Raw genomic sequence first — 24,280 nt, 5'->3', positions numbered from 1 at the left:
CGAGTTCACAACATTGTTCCATTTACTTGCAAATTACATTCATTTTACACACAGTCTCCAGTGCGGGCCATGAATTATTCCTCAAAATATGGTTCTGTCGCTAGGGCTGAGTTTTGTATTGTGGTGACAGATGGTCTCTGTAATATAAGAATTATTGTAAACTTCACACACACACACACAGAAATCTCGAGAATGGGAGCGATTTCAGTGGTGATTCTCTCAATCGGAGACTCCCCGCTATCGCCACCAAAAACACTCACAAACGTCTACTTTCAGCCGCTAGTCGAGACAGCATTCTTGTCACGTTACACGGTATAAAAAAAGCTAAACATTGCAGATTCAATGGCGCAGTAACCCAGCCGAACCGTACAAGAACAGAAATGACAAAATGATTGTGGTTTGAGGTTATGTCGTTGACACAGTCTCTCTCTCACATATACACACTGCAATGTCCCACACTCCGAGGCCGGGCAATGATATGGTTTCAATCGGGGGCCGCTTGCTGGGCGGTGAATTGAAGAATATAACTTTTTTATTCTCCTTCATCCCCCCCCACCTCGTCTCTCTGGCCCTGTCTAGCCCCCAGTCGGAGAATGAGCTCAAATCGGATGGAAATATGGGAGGAAAGCGAATTGGCGAACCCCAGACTGCACAGACCTCCAACTAATAACCACCCCTCAGGGCTAGAGAGGGGGGAAGAGGCAAACTTTCTCTCCCAACTCAGTAACACAGTCAGTTTTTTTTTCCCCCCAGAACAGAAAAGGCGTTTACTTTCCCAACCCCGGGCTGGCTTGGAAGGAAACACAAGCTTTGCAACATTTTCAGACGCTTTGCCGAGCTGCCGGTGTTAATTTGCAGGACGGTGCGCCAGAAATGTCAATGAGATGCAGTTGGGAACTGAGACAAGTCCCTCTGCACACACTAACGAACGGAATGAGTGAGAAGGTGGCGGTAGAAACCTGGCGAGGGAAAACTTCACATTACATCTGGGTCAGAAAAGGTTCAAATGAAAGCAGAGCCGTGGCGGCTCTCTCCCGATGTTTATTCAAGTGAGCTGTCCAGCTTCCAGAGTGTCCTTCACTCAAAACCCTAACAGCCAATATGTAATGAACAAAACTAGAGTGGTCACTGAGACACCAACTAGCTTACACTTTATTGGTTTCGATGAAGTTTCGTATTGGTTGTGTTCTGAACCTGGGAGGCAGCGAGGAGCAGAACCATTGAGTTCCCGTTCTCCATCTCCTCCGAAGATGCCTTGGCGGCCAATCAGCCCATCGCCCTTGGAAAGGGCTGATCCAATTTACCAAAAGTCACTCCCCCCCCCCCCCCCCCCACGCCACCAGCCACCAGCCCAGCCAATATTTTTCACAGAAGATTGGAGACTGACGGTTCTCACTCAGCGAGGCGACCCCCACAGCCAGCCTCACCCCCCCCCCATACACTCACCCCAACATCCCCCACACACTCTCACCCCAACCCCCACACCCAGCCTCACTCCCCATGCACTTACCCCAACATCCCCCACACACTCTCACCCCAACCCCCACACACAGCCTCACTCCCCATGCACTTACCCCAACATCCCCCACACACTCTCACCCCAACCCCCACACCCAGTCTCACTCCCCCATACACTCACCCCAACATCCCCCACACACTCTCACCCCAACCCCCACACCCTGCCTCACCCCCCATACACTTACCCCAACATCCCCCACACACTCTCACCCCAACCCCCACACCCAGTCTCACTCCCCCATACACTCACCCCAACATCCCCCACACACTCTCACCCCAACCCCCATATCCAGCCTCAACCCCCATACACTTACCCCAACATCCCCCACACACTCTCACCCCAACCCCCACACCCAGCCTCACCCCCCATACTCTCACCCCAACATCCCCCACACACTCTCACCCCAACCCCCATATCCAGCCTCACTCCCCATACACTCACCCCAACATCCCCCACACACTCTCACCCCAACCCCCACACCCAGCCTCACCCCCCATACACTCACCTCAACATCCCCCACACACTCTCACCCCAACCCCCACACCCAACCTCACCCCCCATACACTTACCCCAACATCCCCCACACACTCTCACCCCAACCCCCATATCCAGCCTCACTCCCCATACACTCACCCCAACATCCCCCACACACTCTCACCCCAACCCCCACACCCAGCCTCACCCCCCATACACTCACCTCAACATCCCCCACACACTCTCACCCCAACCCCCACACCCAACCTCACCCCCCATACACTTACCCCAACATCCCCCACACACTCTCACCCCAACCCCCATATCCAGCCTCACTCCCCATACACTCACCCCAACATCCCCCACACACTCTCACCCCAACCCCCACACCCAGCCTCACCCCCCATACACTCACCTCAACATCCCCCACACACTCTCACCCCAACCCCCACACCCAGCCTCACTCCCCATACACTCACCCCAACATCCCCCACACACTCTCACCCCAAACCCCACACCCAGCCTCACCCCCCCATACACTCACCTCAACATCCCCCACATACTCTCACCCCAACCCCCACACCCAGCCTCACCCCCCCATACACTCACCCCAACATCCCCCACACACTCTCACCCCAACCCCCACACCCAACCTCACCCCCCATACACTTACCCCAACATCCCCCACACACTCTCACCCCAACCCCCATATCCAGCCTCACTCCCCATACACACACCTCAACATCCCCCACACACTCTCACCCCAACCCCCACACCCAGCCTCACTCCCCATACACTCACCCCAACATCCCCCACACACTCTCACCCCAACCCCCACACCCAGCCTCACTCCCCATACACTCACCTCAACATCCCCCACATACTCTCACCCCAACCCTCATACCCAGCCTCACCCCCCATACACTCACCTCAACATCCCCCACACACTCTCACCCCAACCCCCACACCCAGCCTCACTCCCCATACACTCACCCCAACATCCCCCACACACTCTCACCCCAACCCCCACACCCAGCCTCACTCCCCATACACTCACCCCAACATCCCCCACACACTCTCACCCCAACCCCCATATCCAGCTTCATCCCCCCCACACACCTCAACACCCCACACACACTCACCCCAACCCCCATATCCAGCCTTACTCCCCCACACCCCCATACCCAGCCTCACCCCCATACCCAGCCTCACCCCCCACATCCCCATACTCAGCCTCACCCCCATACCCAGCCTCACCCCCACACCCCCATACCCAACCTCACCCCCCACATCCCCATACCCAGCCTCATCCCCACACCCCCATACCCAGCCTCACCCCCATACCCAGCCTCACCCCCCACACCCCCATACTCAGCCTCACCCCCATACCCAGCCTTACCCCCACACCCCCATACCCAACCTCACCCCCCACATCCCCATACCCAGCCTCATCCCCACACCCCCATACCCAGCCTCACCCCCACAACCCCAAACCCAGTCTCACTTCCCACACTCAGCCTCACCCCCCACATTCCCATACCCAGCATCACCCCCATACCCAGCCTCACCCCCCAGTCCCATACCAACCTCACCCCCACACCCCCATACCCAGCCTCACCCCCACACCCCCATACCCAGCCTTAACCCCCACATCCCCATACCCAGCATCACCCCCCACACTCCCATACCCAGCCTCATCTCCACTACCCCAAACCCTGCCTCACCCCCACACCCAGCCTCACCCCCCACAACCCTATACCCAGCCTCAAGCCCCACACCCCAAACCTAGCCTCTCCCACCCACACCCCCAAACCTAGCCTCTCCCACCCGCACCCCCAAACCCAGCCTCACCCCCCACACCCCCAACCCAGCCTCACCCCTCCAGACCCCCATACCCAGCTTCACCCCCTCACACCCCCATACCCAGCCGCACCCCCCTCATGCCAAGCCTTCTATCCCCCCACCCAGACAGTTTGACCTGTGTGTGTGCCATACCCCAGGCCAGTCATTTATGTTCAGTCAAGCCGCAGTTGGAATGTGTGTGGGCTGGGGCGCAAGGGGAGCTGGGGGGTGGGGGGGGGGGGGGGGGGGTGAGGCTATAGGTACATGGAATAACTGGGGCTGAGGGGAATGTGGGGATTGGCTGTGCCATACAGCAATGTGATGGCCATTGTTCTTACTGCTGGCATATCCATGACATGGACATTCAGTGAAGACAATCTCCATGTCCCTGCCGGAGAATGATCCAAATGGTGCCGCTTCTGCAGGTTAAAAATAAACTGCAACCAGCCTTTAGCCCCCGGGGGTATCAGCAGGCAGTGCTCAGCACCAGTCACCACTGTAACTCTCTGTCCAGATGACACTTTTCAGCCGGCTCTCTTCACAGCCACCAGGGGTTCTGCAGTAACCTTTCACACACACACACACACTCACACACACACAAGCACACACAAACAGACACACACTCAGTCACAGACACACTTCTGCACACACATTCACACTCATTCTCTCACACACAGACTCACTCACACACAATCATTCTTACACATATACTTACACACACACGCTCACACTCAGACACACACACATATGCACACACACATTCTCACACATACTCATTCACACACACACGCACACTCACTCACTCTTGCACACCCACTCAGACACAAGCTCACACATTCACACACTCAAACACGCTCTCACTCAGGTACACAACACACAGTCACTCATACAGATGCACTCACACGGTCGCTCATACACAAACTCACTCACACAGTCGCTCTTATACACACATACCCTCTCACGGTTGATTTCATGCACACAATCACTGTAAAACACACACACATTCACTCTCACATTCACACACGCACAAACTCACTGACACATATTCACACACTCACATACTCACCCTCTCACACACACATTCACTCTCACTCACATTCACACATTCTCTCTCTCACACACACACACTCAGTGACTGTGCAGAGGAAGTGGTTGGGGAGGGGAGAGAGCCTGGACTGAGATCCAGTTAACCTGCTTCACTGAGCGGAGGCTGAACCGAGCGGAAACAGACGTTTGATCCAAAGCTGCTGCTCAAATTACGGTGCTGAAGGATTGGGGTGGGTGTCGGGCACATAGTAACATAGTAACTCGGAGCAGGGGGAGGCTATTCGGCCCTTCGAACCTCCTCCGCCATTCAGTATGATCATGGGCTGATGATCCAACTCAGTTCCCTGCTCCTGCTTTCTTCCCAATACCCTTTGATCCCTTTAGCCCAACTCCTTCCTGAAAACACTCAATGTTTTGGTCTCAACCACCTTATGACATAGAATTCCACCGCTCTCTGGGTGAAGAAATGTCTCCTCATCTCAGGCCGAAATGACCTGCCCTGTGCCCTTACCTTGTGTCCCCTGCTTCTGAACCCCCAGGTCATTGGGAACATCCTTGGTGAGTTCACTCTGTTCAGTCCTGTTAGAATTTTATAGGTTTCTGTCAGATCCGAGCCTCCAACCCCACCCCAACCATTCTTGGAAACTCCAGTGAATATAATCCTAACCCACATAATCTCTGCTCGTGGCAAACAGCTTTGATTGGGAATTGGATCGGACCAGTTCCAAATGTATCTCAAACCTGACTTCAGACGCTGTGCCCGTTCTAACGCAAACATCTATTAATCTCCGCGCCGTTTCAAAGTTGTTAGAAACAGGACAAGAAACAGGCTGGGAGTCTAGAGCTATAATACCATTTTTTAAAAAAGCAACATGTTGGAAATCAGAAATAAAGACTGGCGCTTCCTGTGTTATAAACCATGTCAGCGTTTTCCACAACTATTTTAGCACGCTCGTGAACAAGGACATTGTGAAATTAATTGTTGTAGAAATATCCTGTCTTAGAATTTCAAAAAACTCACCCATCACATAAAAACGGACGCAGCTCAATTCCCCGGCACAACATTCCAGTTCTGGCAGAATTAAACTTCATAAAGGCGCACCAGAGAGATTTTTTAAAAAACTGGTCACTTTTTTTGAAACCTGCTCGGAAGTGTCATTGCTTGAAACCGGGCCTCCTGGCTCAGAGAGAGGGACACGACCACTACACCACAAGAGCCCTCAGTACTCCTTGGGAAATCCAGCCTTTATTCGGTTTGTACACTGAAAGAGCAGGTGCCCAGTTGGCTTACTCTGCCCCTAAACAACATTAATGTCACGGCTGGGCCCATTGCCTTTCAGTATCGAACCTGAAAAGGGAACTGTTCTGAGGCGCTCTGTTTTGATCTGTCTTTCTCCACCGCTGGGTAACATCTGCAACAAATTGCTTACGTTCGACCGCCATCCCTGAATTCCACAAGTCTTTCCAATTAACACTTGATAGGTGTGTACTGCATAGTTAGGACGAGCTATTTATTTTTAAAAAAAATCAAGTGTCCAACCCTGAAATAAGTTGCAAACATTTAAACTTCGCCAGATTCCATGTCCCCCTAATCTTACTCCTCTCCTGGTCTTACACGGTCCCAGCAATTTAGCAATTGCGGAGTTCCAACATCCGCTGGCTCGATCTTCCTTATCGGAGCATGTTAGAGCAGCAAGAATTAGTCAGGCCTCCTGTGTGTCCATATTTTGAAAATTAACCAGTTCAAATCTGTGATTACAGCAGGTTTGTTTTGGGCGGGGGGAGAGCTTGATCCCGGACCTCACGACTCAGAGCTAGGGACACTACCACCGCATCTCAAGAAGTCCAGCAGTCTCAGATCCGCCATCCAGCCTACCCTTAATAACCTTCCACCAACGCCTTACTTTACAATAACCTATTCCCCTCTTCTTTCTAAAACATTCATGAACTCTGCTTCCACCGCCTTTTCGGGAACAGCCTGTCTGAGAGCGAGAGAGAGAGAGAGAAATCGCCTAACCTCTGTTTTGAATAGATGACCCTGATTTTTAAACAGTGACCCCCAGTCACTTAGCATCCTTTTTAAAACCAATAAAGTCCGAGCAAGAGTGAGGCATAACCAACTTGTGTCGAAATTGATATTGCCAGTTCGCCAACAAATTCGAGAAGAAACCTTTCTTCTTGATGTCCCTATGAAACCTCTGCAGCCTACATCTTGTGATTTCACTGGGTTCTATCTACTGTTGTTACACAAGTCACATGAAGTTTATATGCAGTCTGCCGTATATTATTTAACCAGTGAGGGTCGGTACTTATCCAGCGCAGTTAGAACTTTCAGAAACACATGACAATCGATCACGGTTCCTGCTGTCACTGTCTGATGGCCGCTGACAATGGCGAGCTGTTTGTGTAATGTTTATAAATGTGTTGCGATTTTGCTGCTGTCAGTCCATGGGTCTTAGTGTACAGTGCAGTGCCGTGTCTGATGGGAATCTCAGTAGTGGAGTCAATCCCACGGTACAAGTTCTCCCCAGGTAATTCTACTGTTTAATGTCGTGTCTGCCAATCGGAGAGTACACTGCTTGGCTGCTGGACTGGAGATCACAGGAGCTGAGTTTGGAAAGCTTTTCCCTGCCTGTACAAGTCTGAAGCCCCTTTGCAATCACACCGTGGACAATGCAGCGAAAGGTGTCTGGGCCAATGTCACAACGTGAGGAGGACCACGTGACGGGGAGCATCTTTCCGAGCTGCTCAAATTTGACCAAAAACCAAAAAAAAAGTCTTGATTCACTTTTGATGGAAATGTATATCTGGTGCTGCGGCGGTACTGTGTATCAGTGGTTAGCACTGCTGCCTCACAGCGCCAGGGAGACGGGTTCGGTTTCAGCCTCGGCTGATTGCCTGTGTGGGGTTTACACATTCTCCCCGTGTCTGTGTGGATTTCCTCCCAAAGGTGTGCAGGTTAGGTGGAACGCTCATGCTAATTGCCCATAGCGTTAGGTGCATTAGTCAGAGGGAAATGCTTCCAGTGTGAATTACTCTTCCGAGGGTCAGTATGGACTTGTTGGGGCGAAGGGCCTGTTTCCACACTGTGGGGAATTTTATCATATCGCATTATATTCCTCTTTCATGCCAGTTGTTCGCTTTTGGCGAATATTTACATGTGAATTCTGTACACGATTGCAGCGTTATCTCGAGTAGAGGTTACATTTAAAATCAGATTTCCACAACCCGCACTGTTTAATTTTCACCCTTTGACACCCCCTCCTCCCTCAACCACTCCCCGGGTTGGCGTTTTAACTGAGGACCTGGAATTATTGAGATTTAACAGCAGACTTCAAGAAAACTTGAAGGAGCATGTTCATAATGTCCTGAGAACAAATAATGCTGGAGATCACAGCGGGTCAGGCAGCATCCATGGGGAGAGAGGTGGTTGAGCAGGGATGATCCGCTGTGATCCCCAGCATCTTTGTTTTCAGCACAGATTCCAGCATCTGCAGGAATTGGCTCCTGCATTGTGTCCAAAACGTCCTGCAGCAACTCCAGACGGGAGCAAGACCAGGGGCTTATCTTGCTCCCTGTAAACCTCAACACATTCGCTTCGAGTGTTAAGCTCCGGAATCTCTGTATTGATAACGGAGAGGCTCTGCTGTGCATAACAGGAAGATCATTGCTCTTTGCTCACTTCAGCGAGACTGCCCTGGCTGTTTCCTCATCCTTACGAAGTTTCTCACCTCGCATCAGTCAATCACTCTGTCTCAGTGGGGAAGAGGAAAGAGCGACTTGTTTAGATAATGTAAATTCCATTATTGCTGCCCCCATCAATCTTGATTTATTTAATCTACCAGTCTCTGCTGAGCAGTAATTAAGCCTCTGCTATTCAGTCTGGATCCATGCACTGGTGCAGTGGCAGATGGATTTATCTGAGAGCCGTCTCGGAGCTGGCTTCCTGGAGGAATAAAGTGACCGGGCAGCAAAGAGTTAAGTGGTCCATGTTGGACTCTAAGAAATTATGGTTAATTATGATCCGAACAGAGGCCGGGAGTTGGATTATACAGGCGGATGTTCATTTTATTCAGAGACAGTGTTCAATTCCCCGTTCAGGCGAACACATGGAGGTGGCTGGGATGGGGGTGTTGCGGGGGTGGGGGGGGGGGGGGGGGTGGGGGAGGTGGAATGAGGTGTCTGTATTTGTGGAAAACCCATGAACATGAACAGAAAGCGAACCGGGCGCGGGGAAGTCGCTGCTCCAATGCAGGCGGCCGAATGGGTTCAAATTCACTTGTGCGTGTGCCAAAACAGGACGCTTTTCTGCGCATCTTCTACCCCCATTCCCACACTCCAGAGACAGGGAATTCCGCCCCTCTAGTTCTGAGACACACTCAGAGGGGAACACGGGAAGTGCTGTAGAGCTGGGGCCTGAGCGGAAGGGAGCCCAGGGAGAGCTCTCGGCTGAACAGTTACATTATTGGAGTAACCATTTCAGATTAAATACGCCAAGCCCGCTGCTGTTTGGGAAGCCCTCACCTTGTTTGGATAGAAATAGGCGGCAGGCAAACGCAGCGCTCATCGCCCCCGCTTTAACACGCACCTTTCACTTATGAACAACTCCCAGGTTGCCTCCTCAGCCCGGCGTCTGTCCAGTCGACACTTTCCCACCTCCTAAACACAACGCAAATGGGGAGCTGTGTCGAGGAGCTAGCACGGGCGAGATGGGCCGACTCGGCGCTCAGGGTGCCTTCCAGTGCAGGTGAATAGGGGACAGCTGGCCAGGGCACAAGCTGGAGGGGGGACCATCCTCAAAAGGGGTTGGAAAGCCACAACAGACCATTTCGCGAGTCCCGGGCAGTGGGACTGGGAGCAGAGTGCTCCAGAACTCGCCACTGAGTGAGACAGCAACAGCCGGGGAGAGGGAGGTGGGGGGGGGGGGGGGGGGGGGGGGTGGTGGAATGGGCTGTAATACCCCCGTGAATTACCCCACAGCATTGGCAGACTTTGGCGCTTCGAGTTCTCCGAGAGGTAGATGCGTTCGGAGCGGAATCTCTGTGAGCAACGAATCCTTCACATACACATACACACACACAGACACACATACACACACACAGGCACACACAGACACACATACACAGACACACACACACAGGCACACACAGACACACATACACAGACTCAGACACACACAGACACACACACACACACAGACATACACACAGGCACACACAGACACACACAGAGGCACACACAGACACACACACACATACACAGACACACCACACACACAGGCACACACATACACACACATACACAGACACACATACACACACACACACAGGCACACACATACACACACACACACAGACATACACACAGGCACACACAGACACACACAGAGGCACACACAGACACACACACACATACACAGACACACACACAGGCACACACACACATCTCTCTCAGATTTATATGCGACCAGCATCTGAAGGTCAGCGCCACACCGCCCAAAATGCTAAATACCGAACTGGGGGAAGTCACCGGGCGAGGAGAGAGAGGCCTTTGGGGTTGTGTTTGATTGCGAGCAGCTCTCCCTCTCTGTTCTGAGCTCGGTTGCTTTCCGCCGGCTTCAGGGGTCTCGGAAGCTCCTCAGTTAGTGTCTGGCGCATGTTGCTCATCCTCGCTTGACCTTGGGCTCAGTCAGCAGCCTCCTGCCCAGCCCCGGCAGGATAAGGATTCGCCCACATTGCCAATCTAACACCCCCCCCCCCCAAACCAACCCAACCCAGCCCACCGTCCATCTATCTGAGAGAATTGTCGCTCCTGCATCGAAATAGTAATCCTGAGTAATTCACTTTCTGCTTTCGGATGTTTAGACTCAGCCACGGTAAAGCTGGTCAGATGTATTGCAATTAAGACGAACTATTAAACTTAGGTCCAACACACACACACACACACACACACATTGCAACTCGACCTCACAATAGACAACAAGACTTTGTGCGAACGGGTACGGTACCAACACGTCTTTCTAAATCCCATCCCCCGATATTTCTCCCTCACCATCTCAACGCTGCAATCCTCTTCAACTCAAATTAAGTAGAGTGCGCGTTTTATTACAGCGACGGTAAATACAAAGGCTGTCTCTGCGTTAAGAGAGAGAGAGGGGTGGTGGTGGTGGTGGGGTGGGGAAATATTGCAAACAAGATTGCTTCCCGTTTCATGTATAAAACCTTCGAACAAAGTACCGCTGTAAAGCCAAAAAGCTCCATCAGGACAAGAAGGGGAGAGTACTTACCGCTGACAGAGGCTGTGTGTCAGTGAGAGACAGTGTTGCTTGCATCGCCGATAGGGAACACGCTGTTGCTGTCTCTGCCTGGCGGCTGCTTTTGCGATGCCGTGATTTCTTTCTCCCCAAGACTGACTTCTTCCATCTACTTCAACGCTCCTTCTGGAGGCAGGGATCCGCAGCCCCCGAGGGTGGGCTGGAAGGAGCTTTCCTACCTGTCAGCTTCCTGATTGGTGACCACTCGGTTTTCAGGCTCTCGTTATTGATAATAGTATCCTCCTGAAACAGAGGGAGGGTTGACAGGACTGTGGGCTCTACTCTGTACGGACGGCAGGGCACTGGGAATCCTGGCTCTTTCAGACTGAGGAATTTGCAAGTGAATTCAGTGGGAGCTTACAGTGAAGTGGTTTATATGAATAGAACCTCCCCCCCGCCATAAACACACACACAGATAGTGATGGATTGACCTCTCTGTTTGAAGTCTTAAGCAATGGCATTCTCTCCCACCTCTACACACCCCCCCCCCCCCAAAGCAAAATATAATCTGCTTTCTTTCATGATCTGTGATAATAAAAGATGAAACGAACCTACAAATTGTAAACCATTTTCAGTTCAGGCACCTCCACCCCACAGAGTAGCCTTTGCAGTTCCCCAGCAGAACCAGAGATCAGCAGCTCATTGATCAAAACACTGTCTCAAACAGCAGCCACCTCCTGGAACACAACTTGTGATTTCTTATCTTTCATTGGCAAAACATAATATACAAAAGCAAAAGAAAACAATAACATTCTGGCGATGAAAGGCTCAATTATTTTGGACATACATTGCTTCACTACTCTTAAAGAACTAATATATTCATAGAATTCTAACAAGAAAATGCTTTTGCGCTAAATGACTTACTTCAATTGCTGGTTGTGTAAATATTTAGCTGTAAAGTAATCCTTGCTTTTGCTGGTTAACTCTCCGCAACACTAAAACGTGCGTGTGTGCAAGACAGAGACAGATAGATTGTGTGTTTGAGAATGTGTGTGAGGGAACCTTATACCTGTATGTCTGTGAGACAGTGTTCTTGTAAATAATGTGTACATTTGTGATTTTGTGTGTGTGTTTGTAAGGGTGCATTTGTACGTGTGAGAGTGTGATTATATCATAGGACATAGAACACAGAACAGTACAGCACAGGAATGGACCCTTTGGCCCACAATGTTGAGTGAAACATGACACCAAATTAAACTAATTCTTCCTGCCTGCCCTTGGTCTATATCCCTCTATTCCTTGCATATTCATGTCTATCATTGTGCACACGAATGTATATGTTTTCGAATAAACCCTGTCGAGGTATCATTTTTTCTAGTATTCATCCCCTGAGCAACTAAAGCAGCAGACTTTGAATCTCATTCACATTCCATGGGAACACTTGTCTTACTTTCCAAAGCTGGCTGGTTCCTCTCTGTGCCAGGTGAGAAAGAGCACTTTAATCCCGCCTTCTAGCTATTGCTCTGTACCTAGTAGGTTATTGCACCTCAAAGACATATCCAAGCCTTTTCTAATGCGTTTGTAATTTCTGCCAGCATTGCCATTTCAGTCACCGGGTTTCAGACCCTCATTCATCCTTTGAATGGAAAAAGGCTCTTCGAAATTCCCTTCTAACCTTCCATCAATTACTTTAAATCGGTGCCCCTGGTTATTAAAGGACAAAGGAAATTTACAGCCCAGGAACAGACCCTTCAGCCCTCCAAGCCTGAGTGGATCCAAATGTACTGTGTAAACCTGTCGGTCAATTCCTAAGCATCTGCATCCCTCTATTCCCCACCTACTCATGCATTTATCCAGACGCATCTTAAATGACTGTACTGTGCCTGGCTCTATCACCTCTGCATTCCAAATTGACCTGATAGGGGGATATAAGACCTGCCTATCCACCCCAGGTAAACCTCCCATAATTTTATCGACATCAATAAAAGTATCCACCCCTGCTCCCCCCCCCCCCCCCCCAAACTCCCCGGTTGTATCTAATCTTCCTTACAATTAGCATGTGCTGAGTAACACTTTAATGTCACAAGGAGCTGGACATGGCAAGAACTAAAACAGGGAGCAAAGAAAAGTTTGTTTGAAAAAAGGAACTGATTTTGAGTCAAAGCCAGCCTATTATTTGACACTGAAGGTTGTTGCAGTATTTTCACAAATGGTCTCCGTGGAAAAGCTAACATAAGTACCAAAAAAGAATGAAACTAATTGAAAGGTCACTTTGCTTAATAGCTCATGCAGCATTACATTGATGTTAGATCATTGGCAGAGTCCATAGCATTTAAAAGAATATTCCTATTAGTTGAATAGCAGATGATAATCCAAAAACCGTTCGGCAGTATTTAATTGGAGTCACTCCTGTTATTACAGTTTTATGTGTATGCGGCTTTTTATTTGAGAGATACTTCCTGGCTTGCTCTCCCACTAAAAAACTATCAGCCCACTCCTTTCCGTTCTGTGGTACAATTGTTTTATAGCAACTGCACAGGTTGTCTTAAAAACGTTTCTCTTGATTATTGTTTTGCTGCTGGAAGCCATGCATTCTCCAATAGTTACAAACGATCCACCCAGCAATAACACAAAATAAGGTTTGATTGGGTCAGAAGGACAGGCTGGTGTCTCAAACACCATGTCAAGCATCTACGCCAATAAGAGATAAACCGCATATAGAAGTACGGATCACAGCCATCTGCTTTATGGCTTGGTGCTGTTTCCAGAAGTACCAGCTAAATTATTGTCAACATCTATATTAAAGACTTAACAACTACACTTACTGATTCACAAGGTATGGGCGTCACTGGCTTTCCCAGTATTTATTGCTCATCCATAATTGCCCTTGAGAAAGTGGTGATTTGCTTCTTGAGCTGATGCAGTCCTTGGGGTAGAGGGGGGGCACCCATAATGGTGTTAGAGGGGGAATTTTAGGATTTTAGGAATCCTGGGGGCATATCTCTAAGGTGAGAGGAGAAAGACTTAAAAAGGACATGAGGGACAACTTTTTTACACAGGGAGTGGCTCGTGTGTGGAATGAACTCCCAGAGGAAGCAATAGATGCAGTTACAGTTACACCATTTAAAAGATATTTGGATAAGTACATGAATAGGAAAGGTTTGGAGGGATATAGGCTAAGCACAGGCAGATGGGACTAGTTTAGTTTGGGATTATGATTGGCATGGACTGGTGGAACTAAAGGATTTGTTTCCATGCCGTATGGCTGTATGACTCTATGATTTTATCCCGATAACAATGAAGGAATGGTGATACGGTTCCAAATCAGGGTGGTGTGTGACCTGAAGACGAACATACACATGGTTGCATTCCCATGTGTCTTCTGATGTTAAGTGCATATATAGATGTTAAATCTTGTTTTGTGCAATCTTTGGGCTGGGTTTGGATTCCCTGAAGTAACTTGAAGAAGAATTCCTTCCGCCTGTGAACCCTGCATTTTGTTTTGACTTTCCCCACAATTACATGGCTGAGGCCACATGTGGAAAGTGAGATTGGGGAAGAGAATGTTGCATGTTATGTTGCACCATTAAATGGGACAGGCTTGAGGAAACTGACTAAAGTATTTCTCGCGCATTGTCTTTGGAGCTGCTGTCAATAGTAACTCCAATGAAACTAGGGCAACATTGAACGCCTGTTCAGTGAGCATTATTGTACCATGTATGAATTCACCATATAAACTCAGTTATTGAGTACATTCAAGGTGTACCTTTGTATATTTAGTCCAATCACTTTATATAGGCAGCTTTTATTATTTAGGGGATGTGCCAAAACATAACAACAATGTGGATCAGTTTTCATTTTAGAAACCTTTCCACAGAACAACAGAAGTTTCTTGAGAAGGGTTAATGGTCTGGAACCATCCCCTTTGTTTCTTTTCCCACAGATGAGGCCAGACCCGCTGAGTTGCTCCAGCCATTTCTGTTTATGTTTCAGATTTCCAGAAATTGAAGTTCTTTGTTTTATTGTAATGGTATTGTCGGAGTTAGTTCTTTGCTCTCATTGCTGAACGATTGAATGCTTCAGGCAAATAACTGTAATGAAAGTTTGGAATTATTAATTAGAGAACATTTAGGAATGGAGGTTACTCAATGGAAGAAATTGACTGTACTCATCAGGGAGGATTTGATTGGCTAAGCAGCATGCTAACATGATCTGTGACACCAACATTTTCCAATGAATAAGCAATGGATAAGATTTGTTACTAATGTGAACATTGACCTAGTTAGTATACTTATAAAGCTGCACACATCTTAAGGAAAATTTAGTAAATAAAAATAACGTCTGGCTCATTCAACTAGATATATTAAGAATGAAAAAAAATTGATTTTACACGTTGACATTTGATGCAAAGATCTGACCTTGGCCTTTTTGGTGATAAAGTGATGCCCATTGCAGCAGTTGAGTGATTTGGAACAACCCCATGTCTGTAGTCTTTACTGGAACCTATAAAGCCTCTGGGCTCACAAAACCCATCAGGATTTCTGCTCCTGGTTGCTACATGAGACCCCTGCTTCTGTACAAATATGATCTTGAAGAAATGAAAGACCCTCTTCACCCAGTGCCTGAGGGGACAGAGTGTCCAGCTGGGAATAGCTAGCTCAACAATCACCTGCCAAGACTGGGGTTGTCATAGACTGAGATGGCTCTGTATGGCCCAGTGCCACCCAGAGTTTAAACACAAATAATAATGATAGGTGTTGAATTGGGTTGATTGACCACACAAGTGGAGCAGCTGTTTTGTTGAGAAGCATAAGTAGTGAAATAGATATCAAAATGGGCTTGAATTGTTTAACACACACATTTACTATTTGTCCAGTAAAGTAAGAAGTGAATGGGGCTTGTAATATTGTAAGTGCATTCATATTCTCAGGGGAGATGATGGCATTGTGTCATCTCGACTCACAGGCTAATGCTCTGGGGTCATAGATTCAAATCCTGGAAGCAGATGAAACATAAATGCAATAATGTATCTGAAATTGAAAGCTAGTCTGGGTAATGGTGTTAGAATGCAGAGCAAGAACTGAGCTCTGTGATTAACTGCATGGCCTTGCAAGAATTGGGTCTTGCTTATGTTGGTCTGTTGTGGGTCAGGATGCTTGCTACATGCAATGTCTTGATGCTGTGTCCAGACAGGTTGAGAGGAAGATGATTTTTCAGGAGCATGAGAATACGTGAGGAAACTCAACACATCTTGCAGCATAAATGGAGACAGAAGCAGAGTTAATGTTTTGAGTCTGATATCACTCTGCTACAAAACTCCAATGTATTTTTGTCGGCCTGCATGTACATTTAGAAAGGGTTTAGAAGGGGCTTAGAGTTTTAACTTGTAAAATTGTAAATTACGATTTCATAGCCTTTTATCTGTGGTTAGAATCCATTTATTTGTAACAACTAGTAGGTTTTGTTCAGTATTGAAACCGGCTCCATGTTTTTTATAACCGGAGTCTATCGGACTGGTATACTGGGACTCTGTGTACTTGGATCAAAGTTTTAACTTTTGTGCCGATTCCTGGGATAATGGGGCTTGATTTCCAGATCACTAACCCAGTGAGGCCTGACAGTGAGAGCTATGAGGTAAAAACAATGACTGCAGATGCTGGAAAGCAAATACTGGATTAGTGGTGCTGGAAGAGCACAGCAGTTCAGGCAGCATCCAACGAGCAGCGAAATCGACGTTTCGGGCCCGAAACGTCGATTTCGCTGCTCGCTGGATGCTGCCTGAACTGCTGTGCTCTTCCAGCACCACTAATCCAGTGAGAGCTATGCTGCTACAAATATCTAAGATTCCCTTTGCATAGCAAGGAAAAGGACAATATGTTCCCATTTCTAATACCAGCTCTTGCTGGAAAAGTACAAACGGGAAAAGATTGAGTAACAACAAAGTGGGGTTCATCTATAATTAGGTTTAAAGCTACTAATAGATCATAATACTCATACTCTAAGTGAGCGGCTGTTTCGGTGGCCTGGTATCTAAAGGTATCTATCAGTAAATGCAACCAAGGGATGCCAGATTGTTTTAAAAGTCCACCTAGTTCACTGATGGTCTTTAAGGAAATAAATCTGCCATCCTACACGACACTGGAAGCAGGAGACCTTACCCAGACTGTGCTGAAAGGAAAAAAATTCAATCGCTAGACAAATTTAAAATTGAATATGGTGGAAGTATTGGATAGTCTGTCTGTTTGTGAACCTGACAACACCCAAGGACTGCATGAGGTGGACCTAAAGGTACTGAGGGAGCAAAGAACAATCCAGCACACAAACAGGCCCTTCGGCCCACCATGACTGCACTGACACATGATGCCTTTCCAAATTAAAAGCCTTTGCCACTATGCAATCTGGATTCTTCTATCCCCTGCCTATTCATGTACCTGCAAAGATGCCTTTTAAACATTGCTGTTGTATCTGCCTCCATTACCTCCTCCAGCAGTCTATTCACTCTCTATAAAGCCTTGTCTCTCACATCTCCTTTAAACTTATCCACTTTTACCTTAAACCTATGTCCTCTGGCAACTGACATTTCTACCCTGGGAAAAAGACTCCAACTATCCATACTATCCTTGCCTCTCATAAGCTTGTAAACTTCTTTCAGACTGCCCCTCATCCTTCGGCATTCAAGCGAAAACTAATCAGTTGCACCTCATAGCTAGTATGCTGTAAACCTGGCAACATCCTGGTGAACTGTTTCTGTACCCTCTCTATGTCCTTCTGGTATTTTGGCAACCAGAATTATATACAATATTCCAAATGTGGACTAATTAAAGTTCCATACCGCTGCAGCATGACTGGCTAATTTTTATACTCTTTGCTCAAATCGATGAAGGTAAACATGCAAATGCCTTCTTGACCACCTTATCCTCTTATGTTGCCACATTCAGGGAACCGTGGACCTGAACACCAAGATCCCTTGATGTTGATACTTCAAAGGGCACTGTCATTTATTGTATATTTCCCCTTTTCATTAGATCTTCCAAAATGTATGATTAAACTCCGCCTACCATTTCTCCAATGAAATCTCCAGCCCATCTATATCCTGCTGTGTCCTTTTGCAATCCTCCTCACTATCACCAACTACCCTGAACTTTGTGTCATCTGCAAACTTTCTAATCATCCCACATACATTCTCCATCAAATCATTTGTATATATTGCAAACACAGTACTGATCGCTGTGTAACACCACTGGCCTCGGATCTCCAGTCAGAAAAATACATTTCCACTGTTACTCTTCTACAGCCAAGCCAGTTCTGTGTCCTTCTTGCCAGATCACCACGGATCCCATTTGACTTCACCTTCTGTGTCAGCCTGCTATGAGAGGCCTTGTCAAAAACCTTGCTAAAATCATACAGACAATATCTACCACCCTGGCCTCATCAATCATCTTTGTCAATTTTTCAAAACACTCAATGAAGTTTGTGAGACATGATCTTCCCTGCACAAAACCTCCCTGCCTATCACAGTGAGAGTAGAAGTTGCAGAGGCACTGGTAATAGTTGATCAGAGGTAGTCATTCACTGGACTCATAATTTGTAAATGTTGCACCCTTGTTCACAATGGGGTGTATGGTTAAGCCCAACAACTACAGACCAGTCAATTTAACCTTGGTGGCTGAAACAATAACTGAGGACGAAATTAATAAGCACATGGACAAATGCAGGCTAATTAAGGAATATCATGCTTACCTAACTTACTTGAGATTTTTGATACGGCAAAATAGAGGGTTGATGAGGGTGGACTTCCAAAAGGAACTTGATGCCTTGTTGCACTGCAGATTTCATGAAACAAGTTGTAGTTTATAGAATAAAAGGAACAGTAACTACATGGGTACAAAATTAGTCGAGTGACGGGGAAACTGAGGGCAATAGATGATGGGTGTTATTTTGGGGAGGGCCAAGTTTGTAGTGGAGTCCTCCATGGGTTAGTATTGGGACACTTGTTTTTCCTGATAGATGTTAATGAACTGAACCTTGGTGTGCAGGGAATAATCTTAAAAAACGCCAGTGATGCAAAATTTGCAAACATGTAAACTGTGAGAACAGCAGTACAGAAATTCAAAAGACGTAGACAACAAGGCAAAGTGGGCAACAAGGCCACAATCAAGGTTCAGTGTGGTATATTTTGTTGTAAAGTATAGCAAGGGGCAATATAGTGTAAGACCGTGCAGGAATATAAGGACCTGGGAGTACATCTAAATAAATTATTTTTGTTGCAGGACAGTGGGAGAGCAGCAAATGAAACATGCAGTATTCCAGGCTGTATTCATACAGGCATAGAGTACAAGAACAAAAAAAAATGATGTGCAATGTATTAAACACAGTAATTTAGTATTAGCTGGGGTATTGCAGCTTATCTGAGAGAAAGTGAGGACTGCAGATGCTGGAGATCAGAGCTGAAAATGTGTTGCTGGAAAAGGGCAGCAGGTCAGGCAGCATCCAAGGAGCAGGAGAATCGACGTTTCAGGCATGAGCCCTTCAGCTTATCTGGTCACCACACTTTAGAAGGACATAAAGCATTGGAGGGAGTTCAGTTGGGGTTTGCAGGAATTAGATTCCCTACTGTATGGAAACAGGCCATTTGGCCCAACAAGTCCACACCGATCTTCTGAAGAGTAACCCACCCAGATTCATTTCCCTACTCTATATTTACTCCTGACCAATGCACCTAACACTATGGATAATTTAGCATGGCCAATTCACCTGACCTGCATATCTTTGGATTGTGGGAGGAAAGGGGAGAACATGCAATCTCCACACAGACAGTCGCCTGAGGTGGGAATTAAGCCTGGGTCCTGGGTACTGTTGGGCAGCTGTCCAAACCACTGAGCCACCATGCCACCCTAAATGGCTCCAGGGATGAGGAACTGTGAAGATCGATTGGAGAAGCTGGGACTGTTCTCCCTGGATGAGAGAACACTGAGAGGAGATCTGGTCAAAGAATTCAAAACCATGTGCAATTTGGACAGTTTTTTAGGGAGAAAATGTTCCAACTCATAACAGGGTTAGGAATGAAAGGTGCAGAATTAAAGATACCTCTATGATGTTATGATGAAACGTTATGATGAAAAGCACTGATTGAGTTTAGGGTCTGGAATGCACTGCCTGAGGGTGGGGTGGAGGCAGATTCAATTGGATCCATTTCAAGGGGATTGCTGCAGTTATTTGGAAATATGTAATGCTCAGGTTTATGATGGAGAACATTCTGCCCATCCAGTTTGTTCTCTCATGCAATTACATCCTGGTTGATTTGTACTTTGACTCCATTTACCTGCCTTGACTGTGGAACCATTAACACTCTTTGCCCAACAATATTGAAATGTTGAACTGACCTCCTTAACCGTAACAGATTTTGGGACCAAATGTTCCAGGTTCCACTACCTTTTGTTGCAAAGAAGTGATTTTTCACCTTACCTTGAGCCAGCCTTTTTTTTTAAGCCTATGTCCTCTTATTCAGGAATATCCTATCAGAGAAAATAATTTCTCATTATCTACCCTAATCAATTCTTTAATCATCTTCAATTAATTAGATCAATTGCAAATTGTTGATACTGGAGTTATAAAAATCTAGTCTTTGCAACCCATCTCGTAACTTTGGTTCCCTTAGGCTAATATATCTGTCCTGAATTGTGACACCTTCAACAAAACTCAGTGCTGAGGTAGAGTTTGCGCTGAAACAACACTTTTGTATTCCAATCCCTTCAGCTGAATGGCCAATATTCCATTTGCCTTGATTACTTTATATCCCCAGGCATTCACAGCTTGTGTGCATGGACATCAGGTCCCTTGTATGGTGCCTTCTTGTGAAGTTAACAACCTTATCTTTGTAAGATCACAGGAACAAGTGGCAGTAGTTGCAGTTTAGTGTTGCTATAACTGATATACAGAGTGTAATAAACAGGGATTGGGAGACTGGCTGGAGATACATATGTTAGGAAGTAAATCACACAATATATTGCTCAGAATATCATCCATCACTTCCCACATAGCTCTCTAGATCTTGCTAAACCTTCTCTTTATGCATAATTAACCTAAAATGGTATAATGAAGAAGAATTTGAAACTATAATCCCCTTTGTTCCATGATACACAAATTTAAATTAACCATGTGAAGCATTTTGTAGTTATCTTACTGAAAGAGTGGGCCACTTTCGGATATATCACACCTTTAAATATTTATTACTTGCTAAGTATCTTTGCAGAGAAAAAAGATTTTCCAACATGCACACAAAAAAGACATGCAACAGTGTACTATAAATCTGAAAACAGCCACGTAGGCCCAGAAGACTGGGATGAAGGAATTGGTCCATAGAGAGAGATAAGAGCTTATTTTCCCTCGAGTTTAGAAGGAGGAGATGTAATCTCATTGAAATATCTAACGTTCATTAAAAGCAAATTCTGAGAGATATCCCTGCATGCGTGGAATTCTTTGGGAATATGGAGTTACAGTCTCAGAATAAGGGGTTGGCCATTTAGAACTGAGATTATGGGAAAACTAGAATCGTAGAATCCCCATTGTGCGGAAGCAGGCCATTCAGTCTATTAAGTCCACACCAACCCTCCGGAGAGCATCCCACCCAAACCAACTCGTCTCCGCATTTCCCCTGACTAATGAACGAAACCTACACAGTCCTGAACACTATGGGCAATTTCCCATGGCCAATCCACCTAAGTTGCACATGTTTGGACTGTGGAAGGAAACCAGAGCACCCGGAGGAAAGCCACACAGATTTGGGGAGAATATGCAAACTTCACACAGTCACCCGGGACGGAATCAAACCCCAGTCCCTGGTTCTGTAAGGCAGCAATGTTAACCATTGAGCCATTTGCCACTCCAACTACCCATTGAAAGGATAGTGGATATTTGGAATGCATGAGATCTAAAGTTGCTCACGTTGACCCTATTAAAGATACATATCGCTAAAGCTTGGCTATAAAGGAAATTAAGAAGTATGGGAATGATGCAGGCAAGTGGGAGTGAGCATGAAGACCACTGAATAATCACATTGAATGATCACTTTGATGGGGGACATAACTTACTTCAGCTCCTATTTCATCTACATAACAAAGATATTGTTTTACTAAAGAAAAGGTGTCACTTTAAAAGTAATCATATGCAATGGATATTACCATTACTAATCAAAGTTTGGGCTTGCAACAATAGACAATCATAAAAAATCTTCAAGAATACAACTTACTTTATTAAGAAGACTGTGACTGTGCATAATGATGGAACAGGTTACTTTATGGATGAAGGAATGGTATGTGCTTTAATACATTTTGTGTCCTATGACCTACAATTAGAATTTGGAATGATGTAGACAAGAACTGTGAATTACCAGTCAACAAAAAACCCCAAATTCAATTTTTGTCTGACTTTTTAACATTCAGTCTACAACATTCTACCAGCTCACGTTTTCTGATCTATTATCCTCAAATGTACAGGGATATGAAAGCTGCTCTGATCAAGGAGATTGTCTTTCAGTTCAAAAAGAGGGCAGTTGTTCATTTACAGATTCTCTTTTCTGGGGGCGGAGTATAATATGTCAAGCTAGTTTTGAGGTATGGTCACGCATGCTCTCCTCAGAACCGCGGGTAAGTCAGTCATCCGTAACAGCAGTCATTAGGAAACTCATAGCCTAACATCAAGAATGAACTCAAAGGCTATGCTCATCAAGTATTTGGCTCACTGCTGTTAATTTAGTGCTCAGATCTATCTGACGCTATAAAGAATATAAACACCACCTGCTTGTTGCTGAAGCCCTTGATTAAATAATGCATATTTCTGTAATCTTCATTAACTAGCAAGGTTAAATAGAGGATAAATCATCTATGACAGTGAGTGACAGAGGTTTGCTCTCTGGCATGAATGAACCATGACTCAGGACTGGCATAGAAATAAGGAATGACTGAACTTCATCACTGTGATGTTCTGCTTTGTTTTTGCAGCTCAAATCTCAGGCAGGCAATGTAACTCTCACTAACGCACACCGATTTTCAGTTTTCAAACACTGCCCTGGACTTATCATTAAGCCAGATTTGTAATCTTATTTTCAACCTCAAAAATGTACAGTAGCAGAGCCATGTGACAGAGGATGCATTGCAATACAAATTTTGACAAAACACTTAAACAAAGAGAAACTCCAATTATTAAGAACCAAAATACGACATTGAAATAAGACAAATACTGTAGATGCTGGAAATCTGAAACAAACACAGAATATGCATTTTTATTAATATTGCTTTTTTTTCTTTCTGATACTTAGACAATAGACAATAGACAATAGACAATAGACAATAGATGCAGGAGTAGGCCATTCTGCCCTTCGAGCCTGCACCGCCATTCAATATGATCATGGCTGATCATTCCTAATCAGTATCCTGTTCCAGCCTTATCTCCATACCCCTTGACTCCACTATCTTTAAGAGCTCTATCCAATTCTTTCTTAAAAGAATCCAGAGACTGGGCCTCCACTGCCCTCTGGGGCAGAGCATTCCACACAGCCACCACTCTCTGGGTGAAGTAGTTTCTCCTCATCTCTGTCCTAAATGGTCTACCCCGTATTTTTAAGTTGTGTCCTCTGGTTCGGCACTCCCCCATCAACGGAAATATGTTCCCTCCTGCCAGAGTGTCCAGTCCTTTCATAAGCCTATACGTTTCAATCAGATCCCCTCTCAGTCTTCTAAACTCAAGGGTATACAAGCCCAGTCGCTTCAGTCTTTCCGTGTAAGGCAATCCTGCCATTCCAGGAATTGACCTCGTGAACCTACGCTGCACTCCCTCAATAGCCAGAATGTCTTTCCTCAAATTTGGAGACCAGAACTGTACACAGTACTCCAGGTGTGGTCTCACCAGGGCCCTGTACAGCTGCAGAAGAACCTCTTTGCTTCTATACTCAATCCCTCTTGTTATGAAGGCCAGCATGCTATTAGCCTTCTTCTCGACCTGCTGTACCTGCATGCTTGCCTTCATTGACTGGTGGACAAGAACACCCAGATCTCTCTGAACAGCCCCTTTACCTAATTTGATACCATTGAGGTAGTAATCTGCCTTCCTGTTCTTGCCACCAAAGTGGATAACCAGACATTTATCCA

General features: G+C 46.4%; 1 protein-coding gene across 6 annotated transcripts in view; it reads right to left on the bottom strand.

Moving 5' to 3' along the window:
• Window positions 1–12,141, bottom strand: part of LOC140464828 (cadherin-6-like) — a 217,175-nt gene extending 205,034 nt beyond the window's left edge. Inside the window, exon 1 of one of the 6 annotated variants that reach the window (XM_072560325.1) lies at window positions 12,060–12,141. The gene's annotated coding sequence lies outside the window, so the exon portion shown is untranslated. Of the gene's footprint in view, window positions 1–5,903; window positions 6,722–6,899; window positions 7,101–9,470; window positions 9,489–11,168; window positions 11,611–12,059 lie in introns of those variants that run through there. The other 5 variants (XM_072560323.1, XM_072560328.1, XM_072560327.1 and 2 more) reach the window with 5 other exon arrangements.
• Window positions 12,142–24,280: the final 12,139 nt, after the last annotated feature.

Source organism: Chiloscyllium punctatum, chromosome 41 (assembly GCF_047496795.1).
Source record: "Chiloscyllium punctatum isolate Juve2018m chromosome 41, sChiPun1.3, whole genome shotgun sequence".
NCBI classification, from domain to species: domain Eukaryota; kingdom Metazoa; phylum Chordata; class Chondrichthyes; order Orectolobiformes; family Hemiscylliidae; genus Chiloscyllium; species Chiloscyllium punctatum.
Note: the sequence above shows the minus strand (reverse complement) of the source record. Positions and strands in the feature narration are given on the sequence as shown.